General features: G+C 51.7%; 1 protein-coding gene and 1 non-coding gene across 7 annotated transcripts in view; one reads left to right on the forward strand and one right to left on the reverse strand.

Annotated features, from left to right (window-relative positions):
• Window positions 1–21,047, forward strand: part of BICRA (BRD4 interacting chromatin remodeling complex associated protein) — a 74,239-nt gene that overhangs the window by 2,363 nt on the left and 50,829 nt on the right. The gene's annotated exons all lie outside the window — the stretch shown is intronic.
• LOC122693000 lies at window positions 14,519–14,647 on the reverse strand. The gene has a single exon (XR_006340806.1). It is a non-coding gene; the product is annotated as a small nucleolar RNA SNORA11 (small nucleolar RNA).

Consider the following 21,047-nt stretch of genomic DNA (forward strand, 5'->3'; position numbering starts at 1 on the left):
TCCGGTGTGCCCGGGCCGGAGATGCGGCTGCCGGTGCCCGGACTTCTGCCGGCCAGGCGGCCCCTTTTGTCACAGTCCGCCGATAGTGTAATCATCTGGGGGGATGTGTCTGCTTTCCCCTCACACCTCCTTTCGCCGGCTGCTCCTCAAGGAAACAGTTTTTCGAAACACCCCAGACTTCACGGCCTGAGGTTTCTGATAAGCGCTCCGTGCTTTCAGCCTCTCCCCCGACTTAGGATTTGCCCGGGGCGGGGGGGCTCCGTCATCTCTGACCTGCTGGAGTGATGGGAGAACCGGAGAGGTGGGCAGATCAGGGGCCACCCCCCCACCCACCTCGTGCCAGTGTCCAGCGGGCCTTAAGGGGTATTGCTTACTTACACCGCCCCCCGCCCCTCCCTCGGAGCTCCCCCACTCCTAGAAGCCAGAAATAACATCTCCCTACCCAGAGAGACTAGGGATTAGCTGCTGTTAGGTGAGCTACACACTGGCCACAACCCAAGGAGGAAGTTGGGGGATCAGTTATGTGATTCCCATTTTGCAGACAGGCTAATGGAGGCTCACAGCAGTTGAGTGACTCGCCCAGGGTCACACGGCCCCAATCTGTAACCGTCTCAAGTTTTCCCTAGCTCAGCTCAAAACTGTTAGGTCTGCCTGTACCTGTCTTTGGCATTTTCGTCCCTTTGACTTCAGTTGGGTCTCAAATGTAGATGAGACTGGGAAGGAGTCGCCAAATTTTTTTTCCCCCACCGAGTACCGGTAAGGGAAAGGGGTCAGCTGGGCTGAGGTCAGGGTGCTTTCACCTGTGGCCCAAGCAGAACATTTACCTGCAGGAGCTGAGGGTTGAAGATGTGGGGGTCGGGAGAAGGGGGGCCCCAGGCCTTGCTGTGTGGGCCTTGAGGGGGGTGGGCACTTGGCGGTTGGCTCCTCCGTCATCCTCTTCCTGCACCTGAGCTGGCTCTTGGCCCAGCTTGCTGCTCCTCAGCCTTGCTGGTAGGGATGCTGAACTACTCGGGACCTTCATTGTCACTCTGCCCTGTGACCCTGTGGTGCCATGACACAAGCTGGCAGAGAAGTCCCTGCTGGTTCTCCCCGTGGCCCCGGTGGCAGGCTCCTTGTCCCACCGTGTGACCTCAGGCACTAGATTCAATTCACTTGTCCTCAGTTTCCTCATCGGCAGATGGCAGGGGGAACCATTAGAGCCTCTTTAACTGAACTCACAGTGGCTGCAAGTTTTATCCACGCATGTTATTTTTGTTTCCCCCTCACTTTGCGGAAATATGGCTGGCCTGTAGGGGTGGGGAGGAATGTTGAGGGACTGGGTATTTGAGGGTGACCGGCAAAAGGCATCCACCCAGGAGGAATTCCCTGTGGTGGATGAGCGCCACCACACTGTAAATAGTTTCACTTTGGTGACCTCCTTCCTCCAGCTTTCTGGGACCCTTCCCCTTCAGCACTTACTGCTGCCAAATAAACCCTTGGGTGGGTGGCTTGAGGGAGAAGGGCTGTGGAGGGCCCAACCTACCCGGGGAAGGAGGCTGTAGGGGTGATCTCGCCATTTTACAGATGAGGAAACTGCGGTCCGTGGCTGAGAGGGGATTCCAACCCAGACTGCAGGGATGGAGGGGCTGGGGGTGCCGTTGGAGAAGGGTGAACACTTTCAGGGACCCCTTGCAGATACCTTCCTGAGGTGACAGGCATAATATGTCATAATAATCCATGTGGGGTGGGGCCAGGAGGGGCGGGGCTGTGGGCCTCTCTGGAGTGAGTGCTTCCTGATTTTGGGGGGTTGGGAGGGAAGTGGGGGAAGCATGAGTAAGGCCCAAGAGTGACAGGCCTATGCCCCGCCCCCTTATTTGCCAACTTCCTTCCCAGAGGCCTCCTGGGCCTTCCCCAACTTTCCCTGGGGATGTGGGGGGGTCCTCCCCCTCTCCCCTCTGAAAGGGCCCAGGGGTCAGCACCAAGCCCTGAGAGCCTGGCTGGAGGGGTCCTGGGGTGTGTGTGAGGGTCCTGGGGGGGTCACCTTTTCACCCCAGGCCCAGCCACCACCAGAGTTTGCCCTCCCCAGCTCTCCCCCCCGTGGCTGTCTTGACTCCTGGTCTCAAGAATGCAGAGGGCTGCTGGTGGGGGGAAGTTAATTGGAAACAGGAAAACATGGCATTCCTTTCTAGACGGCCTGGGCTTGGAAAGCAGTGAAGGGTTGCCTTTCTGCCTCTCCCGCCCTGCAGGGGAGAGGGGTGGGGGGCACGGTTATCTTGCCTTGATCTCTTTGGGGTCTCTCCCTCACCAGGCTCCCTGACTTTTACTGGAAACAGCAAGATGCCTGTTTCACATCCAGGGTATGAAACACTCTTCTCCGCCAATCACAATCACTTGGGCGGCGCCACCCCCCCACTCCCCCCATTCACTGGTTCATATCCATGTTTGTCCCCCGCGCTCTGAGGGCGGAGGGCCTGAGTTGGCTCTCCAGTGTAGGATGTGTCACTCTTGAGACACATGGGAAATGTTTGGTTAACTGGTCCCCGAGGATTCCCTCCTCTTTCCTTCCCTAGACTTCTCCCCTGCCTGGGGTACCACCATTAGAGTTCTGTCCCCATCCACTGAAGCCTTTGTGTCTCAGCGGCACGCAGGATCCCCCAGTGGGAAAGAGAGAGGGTTTTCTAAGACATCTCTGGCTTGGCAACAATGGGTGTTGTGTCCTGAGTTTATGGATATTCACTGATGCTGGGGATCTGTTGGCAGGAGAAGCTGGAGAGAAGGCCTTTGTGTCTCTAATTGTTCCTAATCAAACTTCCTGAGGGTCTTCTGTGTGCCTGGGCCCCAGGGCCCAGTTATGATATAGGGACCCAGTTCAGGAGGAGAGCAGAGAGTTGTCTTCAAGGCTGCTGGAGGACTTGATCCATTCTGTCTGGGTGGTTTGCAAAGGCTCCAGGGAGGAAACACCTTTTTTCTCTCTCTCTGTGGTTTTTTTTTTTTTTTTTTTCTCCTGGATACCCAGGACAAATTCAAGATGCCAAACATAGCAAGTCTCCCCTTTCCTCCTCTGGGATATCCCCAGTCTCCTAGCTCATCTCCCCTGAGGCGACTCCTCAATCCTGATGTTCTGTGCACAAACATTTGTGTACATGTGTATGTCTTAAAAAATATGTATTTTACACATGCTAGCACCCTCTGCTCATTGTCCTGCACGTTGCTTGTTTTGCTTCATCTCCCTGGGAGATGTACACAGTACCCAGAGGGTTTCTTCTGGGTTTTTCTCGACTGTGTTATATTCCTTGGTGTGGGCAAGTCCTCCATGACTCAACATGGATATGGAGGTGTTTCCTGATGTTTCTACCTGCTGAGCAGGAGGACAGGCATCCACCTGGCGTATCAGGAAATGGGTATGCCGGCAGGATATATTGGAGGCAGGATTGATGGGTCAAGAGACTGTGATTTGTCATTGGGTCATACGGAGGAGGCACCTGTGCAGGTGAATCTTGGAGGAAGTCATTCCCCTTCCTGTTCAAGTCATCCTGCCAGTCCGCCCCATTGTCTTTGCTTCTCATGACCTCCTTGCCTCCTCCTTCCTGCCCGTAACCTGCACCCACCCCAGGTGGGCATGCATGGTGTGGAGGTCAAGGATGTGGGTGCTGTTGTTTCAAATCCAGGTTCTGCCACTTGCTGGTTGAATGGCTGCAGGCTGGGGGCTTGCTGACTCTGGGCCTCAGTTTTCCCTTCTGTGAAATGGGCCGGTCTTAGTACCTGTCTTTGGAAACTTTGTTGTGAGGATTAAATAATATTTACCAAGTCAGCTGTCATTCTGTGGCAGTCCTGTCACCTGGGGGCAGGAACCCCTTAATCCTGGGCTGTGAACCCCCTTACTGACAGGCAGGGGAGGTGACTTTTGCACTTATCTGCAATGAGACCTTGGGCAAGTGATCCTTCCTTGGGTCTTGGTTTCCTTGTCTGTGAAGTGGGCTCATGACATCTCCCCAGCAGGTGGGCTATGAGGGCAGAAGGAGGCAGTGCCCTCCCCAGCCGGGCGGGCAGTTGGCATTCGGGAATCAGCATCTGATGTTGCTGTTATTTTTGCTATGATTACTCTTCTCCCATGGGCCCCATGCTGACTTCCCTGCTCTGAAAGCTTTCCATTGTCTTCTAAAAAGGCACATAGGGAACATTGTTGGCATTCTATACAGCTTGGCTGCGGAGGGCACAGGGCAGGCTGCTCTGGCATGAGGCAAGGCTGCGTGGCGCTGGGGACAGACGGGGCTGCCCTGCTCTGGGCCTCGGTTTCCTTACCTGGAAGAGTGGCTGTGACGGGAGACCCACCTTTGTGTTCAGTGCCTCACACGGTGCCTGGCATATCGCAAGTGCTCAGAAAACGTTCGTGGTTGTGGTGGTGATGATGATGGTAATAGTGGTGATCATGGTGGTGATGTTGATAGTGGTGGAGCGAAGTACCAAAGTCTCCCATGGAATTAGATACCAAGTCCTTGCCTCCTTCCCCTGAAAACCTGGGCAGTCAGTGTTGGCCATTTTAATTGAAAAGAGGAATCCAAGGGAATCAAATACCCCTCTGGGCCTCAGTTTCCTCATCCCTGACAAAACTCATGGGGTCACTGTGAGGCTTAACTGAGTGAAGATGTAGGAGAGCTTTTAAGACAGACCCTGGCTTGCAGGAGCGCACAGGGAAGGTTTGCTTTGCTTGTTGTTATTTTAACTTTTTATCATGGAAAATTTAAAGCACCCACCAAGAGTTGAGAGAATAGAATAATCAACCCCCATGTATCCATCTCCACCTTTGCCAGTTTTCTCTTGATCTTCCCTCCCCATTTCTGCCCTTTCCTTTCCCTTTTCTGCTAAAGTATGTTTAAGCAAATTCCAAACACTGTATCAGTTCAACTGTAACATTAATGTTATTAATGGTTTTGTTATTTTTGGCATCCAGAATCTACTTCATCACCTCTGGGATCTGTCCTATCCTGTGAGGGAAGAGACAGTAAGCCCATTTCACAGGTGGGAGCAATCAAGGCCGCAGGCAGTAAGCTGTGGTCAGGTTGTCCCATTCTGTCTTGGCCACCCCAGGCTTTGCACTCTGGTAGCTGTTTCAAATCACACAGGCTCGGGGATTTATGCCTGGATGTGCATTGTGTGGGTTGGGGGTTCTGATATATTCTGTGCAGAAATCACAGAGAAGGTGGGCTGTTGACAGGGGGATGGATAGATGACAGTGAGGGGTTCGAGTCCTCTTTCTGCCCCTCCTGACTTTGTGACTTGGAGGCAAGTTACTATCCTCCTGAACCAGAAGTACAGGAATAATAACTGATGCTTCTTTTGAGAGCTTTTGCATTTGTTAAATAAGGTCCCGCGTGGAAAAGTGTTTTGCAAGTGCCTGGCTCCTCTTAAGCGCTTGGCAGGTCACCATTGTCACTGTCGTGATTACTTCCAGGTGTGCCCCAAGGGGACTGTAACCAAAGGCTCCTTCTAGGGTTCAGAGATCAGAGAAAGGGTCTACATCTCTGGAGTCCCCAGGCAGGCCCAGTTGCCTTTCTCCCCTCCTCTTGCTCACTCCATCTCTCTGTAATTCTCATTTAAAGTGTTTCTTGTCCTTGCGGGGGCGAAAGGGTTGCTGACTTCTAGATGACCCCCCACTCCACCCCCTGTGTCCCGTAGGTCCCAGCCTGGCAGCCTTGGGAGTGGAGTGAAGGAGTAATGTCTGGCTGTGGCTGTGGGACCCTTGTTAATGACCCCTGGGGCCCTGGAGGGAGCCCTGGTGGCCTTTCCAACCTGTTCCCCCAGGACACCTGCAGATCGAGGGTCCCTGGGTCCCCTTTGTCCAGAGGAGGCATGCTGTCCTGCCTCTCGTTCACCGTGTGGTGCTGGGCAGGCTGATGCCCACAGTACCGACCTCCCGGGCGCTTGTGACAGTTGACTGGACTGTATAACCACCCTCCTGCCCTTCAAGGAGGCGCCTCACCCATCCTCAGACACCCAGCCCCCCAGGCGAGGTGGGGGAATCACTGGAAGAATTCTCAGCTCTGTACCCGGTCGGGCCGGGTTTCCCTCATCCTGGCAAGCTCTTGCCACGCTGGCTTCATTTCTCTCCCCGGAACCTGCCCAGTGACCTCCTGGTTCTGTGGATGTGCGTGTTCTTTCACAGAAAGGCGTATATTTCCCTCTATCCTTTATACTGGATGTAACTGACATACACAACGAAACGCACAGATGACCGATGCTTCTCCCCGAGTCTTGCCAAACGGTAGCCGCCTGTGTAATCCACACCCCGTCCAGACCCAGAGCGTTTGCATCACTGCCAGAAAGTTCCCTTGTGCCCCTTCCTCGTCAACACCGCCTCCCAGAGCATCAGAGCCACTGGCCTGCTGCTCCCTCATGTCGGGTCTTGCAGATCTGCCTTGCCTCTTCTCGAATCCCACAGACTCTCGCAGACCCGCCTGGTCCTTTGGGTTGAGCATCTCAGCATCACTGTCTTGAAATTCGGCCATGTAGTTGTGGTCTCAGGACGGCCTGACTGGTTTTCACCAAGCAGGAGTCCTTGGGAAGGTTTTACCTCCTTTCTCTCCCTAGTGAGAGATCTTCCCGTTCCCCACCCCCGTGAAATCTCATCATTCAAGAGCCCCTCGCCTGGGTGCCTTCCCCAGCCTCAGCCCCCAGTCTGGGGATGCTGTCTCTGCTCACTACATCACCCCTTGTAGCTCTGTTGGGATGTAGATGTCCTGTGAGCGTCCCTTCAGGCCTGGCTTTCTCACTTGACTCTAAACTATGGAAGGAAAGAAACAGCGTGCCCATGTTCCTAGCTCCTGGCATGCAGTAGGAATTTCAGAGATGTTTGTTGACTGACCAGCTGACTGACTGAAGGATGGACATGTCACAGGGGTGAAGAAAGCCGAGCAAAGAGCCTGTGTGTGGAGTCACCATTCTGTTTTGTAAAAAGTGTGACCCATTTGCTTCCAAAGCACCAGCAGTGTTTGTTAACAGTGCCAATCCCGGGCTCCCACTTGGAACGTATCTCCCAAGAGAGTCCTGGTGGGTGGGGCCCGGGCCAACTCGGCCACCTTCATCACTGCCCTGGACCCATCCCCTTAGCACTTTTATTATGCCCTACTCCTGAGTGCCCCTTCCTTGGCTCAGGATGCCCAGCCCTCAGAGCTGCAGGGCTCCGGACAGGCAGCCACTGGTCTCCCGGCTGCTTGTGACCCTTGCTTCATAGGTGCTGTTACATCCTACCCTGGCTGCCTTCCCGGTGCCCAGTAGGCGCTCCCTAACTATCTACAGGGAGGGAGTGAATCAGGGCCCATGGGGCAGGTCAGGACGAGAGCCTGGCCCTTGCTCAATGGAAAGACTGAGATGCGTGGTGGTGGCCGGGGGAGCTCAAGTGTTGTCCCCCCGAGTTTAGTCACAGACTGGAAACCAGCCATTCTGTGTTCTGTCAAATCTTCTTAGCTGTCGCTTGTAAGTTGCGTCTCCTTTTATAGACGGATGCAGACTCAGGTCTTGAAGTTGGTAACAGTTTTGGGAGACTGGCTCCTCCATTCTAGCCTTTGGGTTTCTGCAACCCTTTTGACCGCCCAGGTGGCTCAGAGGGTCTCCTGCCTGCAATGCAGGAGACCCCAGTTCCATCTCTGGGTCAGCAGGATCCCCCCTGGAGAAGGGAATGTCTACTCATTCCAGTATTCTTGCCTGGAGAATTCCACGGACAGAGGAGTATGGTGGGCTGCAGTCCATGGGATCGCGAAGAGTCAGACATGTCTGAGTGACTCACACTTTCGCTTTTCTGAATGCCTACGGTTTGCCCCCTACGTCTCAAAACTACTTCATGAAGCGTTGTTTCTCTTTGTCAGATTTCTGTCTCCTTAGTCGGATGAGCAGAATTCCCTGACGTCCGCCCAACTCTTTTCCCTCCCTGCCTCCCTTCCACAGTCCTGCTTTTTTTTTTTTTGAGATCATTAAGGAGCAGGGCACTGGGTCTCCATTTGTCACAGGGACACTGAGCCCATTTCTGGGCCAAACTCTGTAGCAGGAGTGTTGTTGTTGTTTATGAAGTCATGTCCGATTCTTTGCGACCCCATGGACTGTAGCCTGCCAGGCTCCTCTGTCCATGGGATTTCCCAGGCAAGAATAATGGAGCGGGTTACCATTTTCTTCTCCAAGGGATCTTCCCAACCCAGGGATCAAACCTGAGTCTCCTGCATTAGCAGGTGAGTTCTTTACCACTGAGCCACTGGGAAGGCCCTGTAGAAGAAGAGGGAGATTTGTTTAAGGGAGTTCTTAACATAAGCCTGCTTTAAGCAAACAGGCAGTAAAAAAAATATACACACACACACACACACACATTTCCATATGTTCTGTATCATTGTACTTTATATAATAGTTTAATAGTAAATGTAAATTTAGCACTATGATGAGCATATAATAAATGTATATATTATATTCAAATACCTGCAAATATAGATTTATAAGTCTGTATAAAATCCCCTTTTATTCCCATCCCCTTTCCTGGCCCTCTGCCCTGGCAGATTGTTCAGTGCCCTGGCAAACTGTTCGCTCTGTGTGGTGGATTTTTGCTTTCTCCAGAGGCTCCTGCTGTATTTCTTCTTCTGTGTCTTTTTCGCCCAGCACTCCCACTCTCAGGCCCCGCCCCGTGTTGCCACTAGTCCATCTCGCCTCCTGCTTCTTCCGGCTGTGGGACTCCACTGGGTGTGGTTATCAGAGGTGAAATGTCTCTTCCAAGGTCAACACTGCTAGCTGCTAGTGGAGCAAGGATTTGAATCCAGGTGCATCCTGCTAGTTAATTCAGACCTGCACAGCAGGCCTCTCCTGTCCCTGGTCTCAGAGCTCTACCCTCAGGGACTGGGAGGGGAGTAAGCCCCAAACACACCCATCCTCCCAGCTAGGTGAGATCTGTATCTTGGGAGTGTCACCTGGGCTGGCCTGGAGGAGGCAGGACTGCTGGGGTATGTTGATACATCAGGGCAGGCTTCCTGAAGGAGGGGGGCTTCAGGGATGGAGGGTTGGGAGGGGGCTTTGGGCTGTAGGACCTTTCTAGCAGAGGACCCTGGGATGCTTTGCATAAAACTTCCAGGGAAAGAGGGCCCAGGACACTGGGACTGAGATCTGGGGTGCCCTGATTTTGTTGATGGGACATAAGAGAAGAGAAAGAGGGTTTCTGGGATGATCCAAGGTCACTGCCTTGAGTGACTGAGTGGATGCAGGTACCCTTTCCTGGGACACTGTAGCAGTATCTGGTTTGGGGAGCACAAACCCCAGAGAAGAGAACTCCAGCACCCTCTTGGCTGGTGGAAAGGTGCAGACAGGAGAAATGAATGAACTGGAAGTGTCGCGAGTGAGAAACGACGACCTGGATTGATCACTCGAGCCCCAGGGATGGGGACAGTTCCTCAGGGAGAGGACAGGAGAGGTGGGAACTTCTTTGGCCAGAACTGAGAGGGAGGGAGGAGCCTGGATTTGATGGGCAGATAGGGGCCCGAGGCAGACTGGAATATGGTGAGGAGTTGAGAAAGAAGGATGGCTTCAGGGATAGAGGGATGGATGAATGGAAGATGGCTGGATGGATAGGTGGATAAATAGATAAATGGATGGATGGAAGGAAGGCAGGCAGATGGGGCTCTTGGCAGCCTGAGATTGAAAATATCTATCTATCTACATCTATACCTATATCTATATATCTGCTATCCTCTATGGCTCCCTAGTGTTCTCAGGTGAAAGTCTAACCTTCCCCTCCCTTCCCCTCCCCTCCCGAAGCCCAGTAGTCTGGCCTGGGCTTATCTCCTTGACCTCATCTCTTACCCTCCCACCTTGCTTTCTTCAGGCACCCTGCTGGTTCCTGCCCCTCCCACCTTTGCTCTTGCTTCTCCTTGCCCTCATCTTCACCCACTCCTTCCTGTCTCTGGGCTCCTCGTCCTGTCCTGCAGGCCTCAATTTAAATACCCTCTCCTCCAGGAAGCCTTCCTTGATGACCCTGTCCAACTTCATTCACGTCCCTTGGTTTATTTCCTTGTCAGAATTTGTCCCTCGGACCTGACTGGGAATAAGTCCAGACTCAGTATTCACTGCATGAAAGAGGGGACAGGCTTAGAGACAAAGATTCCTTGGATTGGAGCAGGCTTAGAGAAAAAGAAAGGAGAGAAGGAAGATTCTAGAAGAGGCGGCGGGGGGGGGGGGGCGTTGGTGCTGGTTGGGCTCAAGAGTGAGGTTTCCTTACAGGTCAGGAGATGAGGAGGAGAGGGGAGTGAAGGCAGAAGAAGGGTGTTTGTGTAGTTGGGAAGGAGTTCAGGAGGCCAGTGTGGACCTGCTTGGAGATGGGAGGAGAAGGTTGAGGGGAAGCTGGTGGTATCGCCAGCTGCTAGGAGGGAGGGAGCTTTGGCAGTCCTGCTGCGCCTGGGAGAAGGCAGCCGCCTCTTATCTCTAGAGGTCTTAAGAACACGTGCTGATGCTAAGTCACTTCAGTTGTGTCTGACTGCGATCCCATGGACTGTAGCTCACCAGGCTTCTCTGTCCGTGGGATTCTGCAGGCAAGAATATTGGAATGGGTTGCCATCTCTTCCAGGGGACCTTCCCAACCCAGAGATCGAAGCTGTGTCTATTAGGTCTCCTGCATGGGCAGGTGGTTCTTTACCAATAACACCACCCGGGAAGTCCCAAAGTGAAGCTGTTTCTGCCCGATTAAGAGCAGGTGGTGGTCCTTAGTTTGGGGGAAGGAGGATTCTTTGGAGGCCATCGACCTTCCCCCCAGAAAAATGCATGCTTGACTCTACATCCCAACCTTTGGTGGAGGATTTCAGTGGGGGTGAGGGAGGGGTGGGTCCAGTTACCATAGCAACACTAATACTAGCTCACTCGATGCTGGGCACTGGTCTAGGGCCTTCACAAGTCCTGACTCAGTTACGCACGTGGAGACTTAGGAGTGGGTGCAATGGGCAACCCCATTGTACAGAAAGCTTGAGGACCAGAGAAGATGGGGCAACTGGATGAGATGGTTGGATGGCATCACAGACTCAATGGACATGAGTTTGAGCAAGCTTCGGGAGATAGTGATGGACGGGGAAACCTGGTGTGCTGTAGTCCGTGGAGTCACAAAGAGCAACTGAACAAGTTACATGTTGTACAGATGAGGAGACTGAGGCCCAGGAGATTAAATGACACTTGCCCGGAGTCACACAGCTGCTGAAGAGTAGAGGGGATTCCCGCCCACCCCTGCCCCCAACTCTGCCTCCCAGACTACTCAGTCTGGCCCCAGAGCCCAGGCCTTTAGCCATAAAGCCTCACTGCTTGCTTGTTACAGGGGCCAGGACCAAAGCCCACAATCCAGAAGCTGCCCTTCCCCCTTCCCACTATTGCCCTGGGATCTGGCTCGGGTGGGTCTCAGCTCAGCCAGTGGAGGCTTGGGCTCAGCAGGAGGCTTCCCTCCCTCCTCTTTCCCTCTCTCCCCTCCTTGGTGTCTTCATTAACATAACCTTGCGCTTCCTCCAGGCAACGGATGTGTTTGTGAGTTTGTGATGGAGCCGGGTGGGTGACTGAGTGTGAGTCAGCAAGGCCTGCCCAAAGGGGTCAGGACTCTGGAAGGCAGATCTGGCTGGGCACAGGGGCTCCTCCACCCCTCTCAGCCTGTTTCCCCATCAGCAAGAGGGGCCTGGAGCCTGCCTCGCAGAGGTTTCATAGATGACGTCACATGTCAGCAGAAGTGCTGTAAATTTATGGCAATAACCGGCTTCAGTGGTGTTTCAACATTCAGAATATTTCAGAGCCAAGAGCAGGCTAGATGAGGTAGAACAGCTCCCAGCCGGGCAGGGCAGCTCTCCTTCCTCAAAGAGGCTAAAGATTTTTGCAGCAAATACTATTTCTGCTGCTACTATTGGATGGGCCAAAAAAGTTCTTTCGGGTTTTTCCAGAACAGCTTACTGAAAAGCCTGAAGCAACTTCACCCAGTATATCTGTGACTGTTTATACTAAGTGGGATATGGAAGGATAGTCATGGCAGGTCAACTTTTGCCTCCCCCATCCCCCGTCCCCCAGTGAGAGTAAAAGGGGGAAAAAGAGGGAGTTGGTTTTTAGAGAGTTTTGGAGGTCAGAATTGCAGAAATGGGGTTGTAGACAGAAACGATCTACCCATTGGGATGTCTGTGGAGTTTCATTGAGATAAGGTACCATCCAGGGCCTGACACTCAGTAAGCCCATTGTAAGTGTTGGTTGCTGTTATTAGCCTTTAGTCTGTACCTGCTGGTGTGGACAGGTTGGGCTGTGTTGCAGGTCAACAGTTTCTCCATCTTGAGCACAAATCCCCTGGGGAACCTGTTCAAGTACAGGGTCTGTGGCAGCCCTCAGACTCTGCATTTCCTGCCGGCTCCCAGGGGACACCAAGGCTGCCCTTGGTCTGGGGCCACACATTTGAGTAGCAAGGGGTAGAGTGGTTTCCGGATGATTTCTGTGTTGTTTCAAGGGTTCTGCACTGGATACTGAGGCTAAAGTGAAAGTGTGAATTAGTCGCTCAGTCGCTCAGTTGTGTCCAACTCTTTGTGACCCCACAGACTGTAGCCCACCAGGCTCCTATGTCCATGAGATTCTCCAGGCAGGAATACCGTAGTGGGTAGCCATTCCCTTCTCCAGGGGATCTTCCCCATCCAGGGATTGAACCCAGGTCCCCTGCACTGCAGGCAGATTCTTTACCATCTGAGCCACCAGGGAAGCTATTGTCAGATATCTTTCACTCTTGTTGTTGTTCAGTCTTTGCGACCCCATGGACACCAGGCTTCTCTGTTCCTCACCATCTCCCGGAGTTTGCTCAAACTCATGTCCATTGAATCAATGATGCCATCTAACCATCTCATCCTCTGTTGTCCCCTTCTCCTTCTGCCTTCAGTCTTTCCCAGCATCAGGATCTTTTCCAGTGAGTCGACTCTTCGCATCAGGTGGCCAAAGTATTGGAGCTTCAGCTTCAGCATCAGTCCTTCCAATGAATAGTCAGGGTTGATTTCCTTTAGGATTGACTGGTTTGAGTTCCTTTAGGATTTAACTCTTCGAAATTAAAAGTGAAAATGTTAGTCACCCAGTCATGTCTGACTCTGCGACCCTGTGGAGCCCTGCCAGGCTCCTCCGCCTATGGGATTTTTGCAGGCAAGAATGCTGGAGTGGGTTGCCATTTTCTTCTTCAGAGGATCTTCCAGACCCAGGGATTGAACCTGGGTCTCCTGCTTTGCACATGGATTCTTTACCATCTGAGCCACTACTCTTTGGGGCTTATCAATTTGAAGGCAGATCTATATGAATTATTATACAGGGGAAAAAAAGTCATATATAGCCCTGTGAAAGTCTTTTCACTGTCTCCTTATCCTGCCCCCTCCAGAGGGCCTTCTGTGAGGGGTTTGGGTGCATTCATTCTGCCCCTCTTTTCTATGACTACATTTTTCTCCCCTCTTAATCGAATGTTTCATATGAATCATTTTACACCTGGCTTTTTTTTTTTTTTACACTTTAAAAGCACAAATTTTATAGTATTTTATATCACAATCCAACAAACACACACATATGTAATATGTATACATACATAAAAGCAAAAAAAGTTTTGCCAAAAATGTCTATCCTGAGTGTTAAATTTTGTTTTGGAGACCTTTTTTCTTTTTTTAAAGCAGTTTTAGGTTTACAGTATGGAGAAGGCAATGGCACCCCACTCCAGTACTCTTGCCTGGAAAATCCCATGGACAGAGGAGCCTGGTGGGCTGCAGACCGTGGGGTTGCTACGAGTCCCACACGGCTGAGTGACTTCACTTTCACTTTTCACTTTCATGCATTGCAGAAGGAAATGGCAACCCACTCCAGTGTTCTTGCCTGGAGAATCCCAGGGACGGGGGAGCCTGGTGGGCTGCCGTCTGTGGGGTCGCACAGAGTCGGACACGACTGAAGCGACTTAGCAGCAGCAACAGCGGGTTTACAGTAAAACCTGACAGGAATGTACAGAAATTCCCCATATTCCCCCTCCCCTCACGTGAAACAGCCATTATCAACAGAATGGCACCTCTTTTTTTGTTGTTTTTAGGCCAAGGATGACTGCATTGACACATAATCAAAACGTCCCCAAGTTCACCTTAGGGTTCACTTTATTTATTGTTTTTTTTTTTTTTAGGGTTCACTTTAATGAGCAGAGCAGTGTTGCATAGTCTGTGGGTCTGGACAAAGTATGACCACATGTATCCATCATTGTAATGTCTCTCAGAGCACTTTCACTGCTCATGAGAACATCTATACTCTGTATATTCCTCTCTGCAAACTCCTGACAGCCACTCATCTTTTTATTGTCTCCAGAGTTCTGCCTTTTGCAGAATGGCACACAGTTGGAATCTTTTTCTTTCTCCTTGAAATGAGAGATTTGGACCATTTTTGAGACCACTCCTGGCCCACCCAGGAGTGGACTGGACAGGCTCCGGTGGCAAGCTCCCCCACTGCGTGCCGAGGCTTTCCTTCCAGTACTGGCCCTGCCCAGCCGCCACGTGGAGGAGCAGGGTGCACGTGTCGGGTTTCTGCCCATAGGAAGGCCACACGTTTTGTGCCGCTCGTCACAGTGAACCAGGTTCCTGTCGGGTGTGTTATAAACAGATGAGCCATTTCTTCAGGCCCCCTGCTCTGAGCACACCGCACACCTGGCTTTTCTAACTTGAACAAATGTCTTAGAATTGTTTCCATGACAGCAATCTAGGACTCCATTCTTTTTTTTTCTATTTATTTATTCATTTTAATATTTATTTACTTGGCTATGCCTGGTCTTAGTTGCACCATGTGGGATCTAGTTCCCTAACTAGGGATCAAACGAGAGCCCCCCGCATTGGGAACTCAGAGTCTTAGTCACTGGACAACCCTCTTTTTTTTTTTTTTTTCAATTGTTCCCTGGTTGTTTTTTTTTTTTTAATTTTATTTATTTATTTTTTTTTCCAGTGGGTTTTGTCATACATTGATATGAATCAGCCATGGATTTACATGTATTTTTTTACATGTTTTTTTTCCTTTTTAATTGAAGTGTAGTTGATTTATAATGTGTTAGTTTCTGGTGTATAATAAAGTGATTCAATTTATATATATATATATATATATATATATATACATACACACACACACACACACATTCTTTTTCATATTCTTTTCCATTATGGTTTATAAGGCTATTTAGTACAGTTCCCCGAGCTGTACGCTAGGACCTTGGTGTTTATCCATTCTGTATGTAATAGTTTGCATCTGCTAATCCCCAACTCTGAATCCTTCCCTCTCCCCTGCCCCGCTAGAACTCTTTCTTTAGCAAACTAGAAGAGGAGTATTCCATAATTGATTTAACCTCTACTCAATGGATTTTTGTTTTGTTTTGTTTCAGCCACCAGGTTTTACTGTGAGCCTGTATGTGTCTTTGGGCTTCCTGGGTGGTTCAGTGGTACAGAATCTGCCTGCCAATGCAGGAGATGCAGGAGACAAACGGGTTCCATCCCTGGGTCAGGAAGATCCCCTAGAGGAGGAAGTGGCAACCCATCCCAGTAGTCTTGCCTGGGGAATCCCATGGACAGAGGAGCCTGGAGGGCTACAGCCCGTGGGGTCGCAAAGAGTCGGACACGACAGAGTGACTCAACAAAAAGGGTGTTAGGTGGCACGGTCTCCTGATCTTGTTGAGCCTCCTCACCAGTATTTGAGCCGTGCTTCCTGCAGTGTTTTCAGATACATACCTGGGAATGGAATCACTGGGTCATCTGGTAATTCTCTTTTTAGCTTTCTGAGGAGCCACTGTTGACCACGGTAGCTGCACCCTTTCACATTCCCACCACAGTGCACAGGCGTTCCAGTTGCTTCACATCCTTGCCAACAGGTGTTGTGTGGTCTTCCCCCCAACCCCGCCCCACACTTAAGTGTTTGAAATCCAGTGTGTATTTTCCACTCAGGACATCTTGTTGGACCAGCTCTGTTTCCGGGGCTAGGAAGTCACGTGAGACTGCTCCGAGTGGACGGTGCAGGGTTGGACCATTCGTGTTTGCCCTCATTACTGATGTGGCCGCATTGAAGTCTCCCATCTTGCTGTTAGTTTTCAGTTTATCTCCAGGGTCCTTTGTTCCTTTTTCTCTCATTTCCTGACTCCTTTAATTTGAGCAGTTTGGCATTCCATCTTACCTCCACTAGGAGCTGAACCACGCTGTCTCTCTGCTACCCTAGCGTTTCCATTCTGCATCTTTGACCAGGACTTGGGCTCCCATTCAGAGGGAGATGGGAGCCACAGCAGGCTTTTGAGCTGGGGAGTGATCCGACCTGGACATTTTTGTATCTGCACCTGCAGTGGCTTGTGCAAGAGGGTTTCTATCGGCCAGATTCCTGGAGGACTTGCCAAGGCAAAGGGAAGCATGCACTGAGGTTTGGGGAGGCAGTGCCAAGTGGCATTCCAGAAAGGCCTCACCGTTCTCAGCCCTGGCAGACAGCAGCCAGAATTTACTGAGTGACTGCTCACTGCCAGGCATGTGCCAGACCCTGGAGTTGCTGTTGAGAATCAAGCCAGGTCCCGCTGCTTAGATAACTTTTGTCTTGGAGATGTGGGGCAGCCTCTGGAGCGGCCTCTGACTCAGAGGAAGGCAAAGCTTTCAGAGGAACCAAAAAAGGAGAGGCCAGAGGCCCTTCTAGGTGGTGGAAGGAGGCTTGGCCCAGCCTGGGTGGCGTGAGTGCTGGCTGGATCCGGAGACGGACTCTATTGGTCTGGAGAACGTGTGTGGGGGTTCCCCCTCCACGTGGGACATGTCGGGGTACAGTTGAGGAGTAAAATAATAGTACCTGCCCCTCGGGGCTTGTTTGGGAGGGTTCAGTGGGAGGCAGACAGCACATAGTGGTTGTTTGACTAATTTATCCCCACTGGGAGGGGATCAACATCAGGAACTGGGCGGCCTGACCTAGGGGCTGGTGCTCTGGATGTGTTTAGGGCCTGTTGCAGATACACTTGGACTTGGAGCCCCAAGCTGTCTCCTTCCTTGGGCCAACTGCACCGGGCCTCTGTTAAAAGAGGATTAAAAAAACAGATGCCGCTTCCCTGGAGGGTGATAAGGGTCTGGTCAATGAGGTGGTGGCCACGTGGCGCTCGGGGCCCCCTGTACCAGTCAGGCTCCATTGTTTAGGCACCGGTCATGTCCGACTCTTTGCGATCCCACGGACTATAGTCCGCCAGGCTCTTCTGACCATGGCGATCCTCCAGGCAAGAATACTGGAGTGGGTTGTCATTTCCTCCTCCAGGGGATCTTCTCGACCCCGGAATCAAACCTGCAACTCCTTCATTAGCAGGCGGATTCTTCACCACAGAGCCACCAGGGAAGCCCTTCTATAAAGGTTAGCTTCTGTTACTGGTATTGCTGCTGTCATCATTATTAATTTAAGGCTTGTAGGCAACAGCCAGCTCCTTCCAGACCCCTCAGGACTGAGACCCCAGAGAAATGAGGTCAGTGGCTTGGTGTCAGAAAAACTGCGGTGCAGGGATCTGAAGCCAGGTTTGTCTGACCTGGGCTCAGGGGCGCCCCGCTGCTGGACTTTGGGGAAGCCTCATGCTTAACATAAAGACCCTTCCCTTCTTACAGCAGCAAGAGCAAGACGAACTCTCAGGGTAACACCACCTCCATCAGTGGCCATAACAGGCGTTCACCTGCGGTGACTCGTCAGGCACCTGACCTGAAGCCAGGCTATTTATAGTCTGTCTCTGTGCTCTGTGTGAATATTCATATATTCGGCTGCAGAAATATTAGCGTTTGAGTCCCGGTGGCATCCCACAGCCAGTTGTGGGTGTTCCATCATAGACACGTGCTCATCGCAGCACCTGGCCAAGTCTGTAGAAGAATCTGCTGCTCAAAATGCATGTCCCCTCCAGGGTTTTGAACAAAGCCTCGGGGACCTCTAAGCACATGGATTCTGTCACCTGCTGGCCCACCCTGCAGGGTGCATGTTGCCCATATAGTGATACTGGGTGGTGTTTGCTATTCAGATTCTGCGCTTCTCCATAGACCGTGCAAAATGAGCAGCCGCATTGAGCCTCGGTGGGTTCCGAGGGCAAGGACGCCGGGTGGGTGGGAGGAGTGGGTAAAGAGGCTTCTGGAAGCCTGTACCCTGAAAGCTTCTGGAAGCTGTACCCTGAAAGAGTCTGGAGTCTGTGTTGGGCCGTGACTGGTGGTGAGGGAGGAAGGGGGAGTGTGATGAAGGGCCAGCCCTTGTGATACGATGCTGCTTGTGCCTATAGATACGGTGTCCAGGGAGGCCACGCTGTGGCAGTGGTCATGAGAGGAGTTAAGGGCAAGCGGGCCAGGGAGCAGAGGTTATTCACTTTTGTCTCCAGCCCCTCCAGCTCTTGGGCTTCCTGGGTGGCGCTAGTGGTAAAGAACCTGCCTGCCGACGCAGGAGACGCAAGAAACCTGGGTTCGATCCCTGGGTCGGGAAGATCTCCTGGAGAGGGGACTGGCAACCCACTCCAGTACCCTTGCCTGGAGAAGCCTCATGGACAGAGGAGCCTGGCGGGCTACAGTTCATGGGGTCGCAAAGAGTCGGACACAGCTGAGCGATTTAGCATGCGCACATCCTGCTCTGCTGAACACTCCCCTGGATTGTTTCATAGGCACCTCAAACCAAACACATCTGACACCTAGCTCCCCACTGCCTACCACGCCCCCTCCCCACCCCGACCGACACACACACACACACACACACACACACACACACACACACACACACACACACACACACACACACACACACACACACACACACACACACACACACACACACACACACACACACACACACACACACACACACACACACACGCCAATAAAGCAAAGCCTGCGTCTCTCCAGTTTGTCACCATCTCGGTCTATCCATCCTCCCACTGACCTGGGTCGGGTTCTTTGGCGTCATCTTTGACTCTTCTTTCTCTCTCTAATTTTTCTTTTTTTTTTTGGCCATGCTGTGCAGCTTGTGGGGGTCTCAGTTCCCTGACCAGGAATTCGGACTTGGGCCCTGGCAGTGAAAGCACCGAGTCCTAGTCACTGGACCGCCAGGGAACTCCCAATTTGAATTTTTCTTGTTGGGGTATAAGCAACACATGACACGAAATTGACCACCCCCACGCCTCTGTTATTCACATGTTGTGTCGATGCCTGTCTTCTGTCCCCCGTTGGTCCACCAGCGTAGCCTGTGAGCTCAGCCTGCAGAAGACCTCCACGATCTGTCCCCTCTCCCCACCTCCTCCGCAGCCCCCAGCCCCGTCCAGCCACCATCACTTCCCGCCTGAGATCAGCCTCCTCCTCCCGCCCGGGGCTCCCTCCATCCCCTGCCCCCTACCGGCCTTTTCCCTCACTCAGCCAAAGGGACCCTGTTATAACCTGAGTCAGCTCACATCCCTTCTGCTCAGAGCCCTCTCGTGGCTCCTGCCAATCAGTAAAAACGCAAGAACTCTGCTCGCCAGAGCACTGCCCACTGGATGAGCTGTGCGTTTTCAAGAAGAGAAACATGCTGGATTTCAAAGCCTTAGAAGGAAAGGCGGAAAGAGTCAATTCCCCATTAACACTATTTTTATATTGATGACACGTTGAAATGATCATATTTGTTTATATCACATGGTTGGTGTTTTGTCCCTGAGTCATGCCTGACTCTTTTGCGACCCCATGGGCAGGTAGCCCGGCAGGCTCCTCTGTCTCTGGGATTTCGCCGGCAGGAATGCTGCAGTGGGTTGCCATTTCCTTCTCCAGGGATCAAACCCACGTCTCTGACATCTCCTGCTTTGGCAGGCAGATTCTCTATTGATAAATAATTCTATATATGACATCAATTCAAATATCTATTAATGTTTATTCAATAAATAGGAACTAAATATATATAAATTAAATATTTGTAAATAAGTAGTTGTATATGTTATACTGTTCTTTTTTTGTCTTGATCCTTACCCTCCTCCAGAACGTAAGCCCCAAGTGAACAGGGATCTTTGTCTTGTTCGCAGCCGTCCCTCCAGCTTCTAGACCAGAGCCTGGCACGCAGCACATGTCCCGAGCTTTAATTGCTGAATGGGTGAATATTTAGTGAATGAGGAACTTGGGAGGATGTGAATTAGCCATAAGCAAGTGTATTGAGCAGGGAGAGAAGAGGTTGGGAGGAGCAGAAGAAAGGCCCTGAGTGGGTGTCAGGGACGCTGGGGAACAGACTGGCCGAGGAGACAGGGTGAAGCCGGGGAGGGGGGGTCTGCGCTTCATCTGAGCTGTGGTTCCCTCACGTACGGGGTAAGCTTGAGTCAGTGACTTGCCATCCCTGGTCCTTATGACCTCATCTGTCCAAAGGGAGAAGAGCAGCTGTTTGCTCATGTATTCAACAGAAATTTCCTGTTTTCCTGCCAGTGCCGGGCACTGTAGTAGATAAAGTAGGCGGTGTTTGTTGTTGCTGTTTGGTCCCTGAGCAGTGTCTGACTCTTTTGAGAACCCACGAACTGTAGCCCACCAGGCTCCTCTGTCCATGGGATTTCCCAGGCAGGAACACCAGAGTGGGTTGTCATTTCCTTCTCCAGGGAATCTTCCCGACCCAGGGATCGAACCCGCGTCTCTTGTGTCTCTGGCGTTGACAGGTGGGTTCTTTACCGCTGAGCCACCAGGAAAGCCTAGTAGGTGGCGTCTTCACCCTCCTTTGACCTAGCCTAGGCTCCCACTTCCGGGGTCATGTGGAATTAAATTGAGCACTGTAATGGCCTGTGGTAAACCTCAATTCCTGCTGTCAAGTTGGCTCTTGGCTTCAGCTTTCCTCATTGGTGAAATAAGGATGCAGGGTTGTCATGAAAGCCTGAATCACTGTGTTGTATACCTGAAACTAACATGACATTTTACATCAACTTCAGATCATTTCCGGTAATGGTGGTTTCTAAATGGGCGCACTTAATTTTGATGTGGTCTTGGGCTGGAGGTGCAACTTGTGTCTTCATCATGGAGTTTGTGTTTCTTTTCAAATTAAGAACCTGTTGTGACTTAGAATGCATTTTGTGGATGTTACATCTCTGTCCTTGA

The sequence above is a fragment of the Cervus elaphus genome, chromosome 4, assembly GCF_910594005.1.
Source record: "Cervus elaphus chromosome 4, mCerEla1.1, whole genome shotgun sequence".
Taxonomy (NCBI): domain Eukaryota; kingdom Metazoa; phylum Chordata; class Mammalia; order Artiodactyla; family Cervidae; genus Cervus; species Cervus elaphus.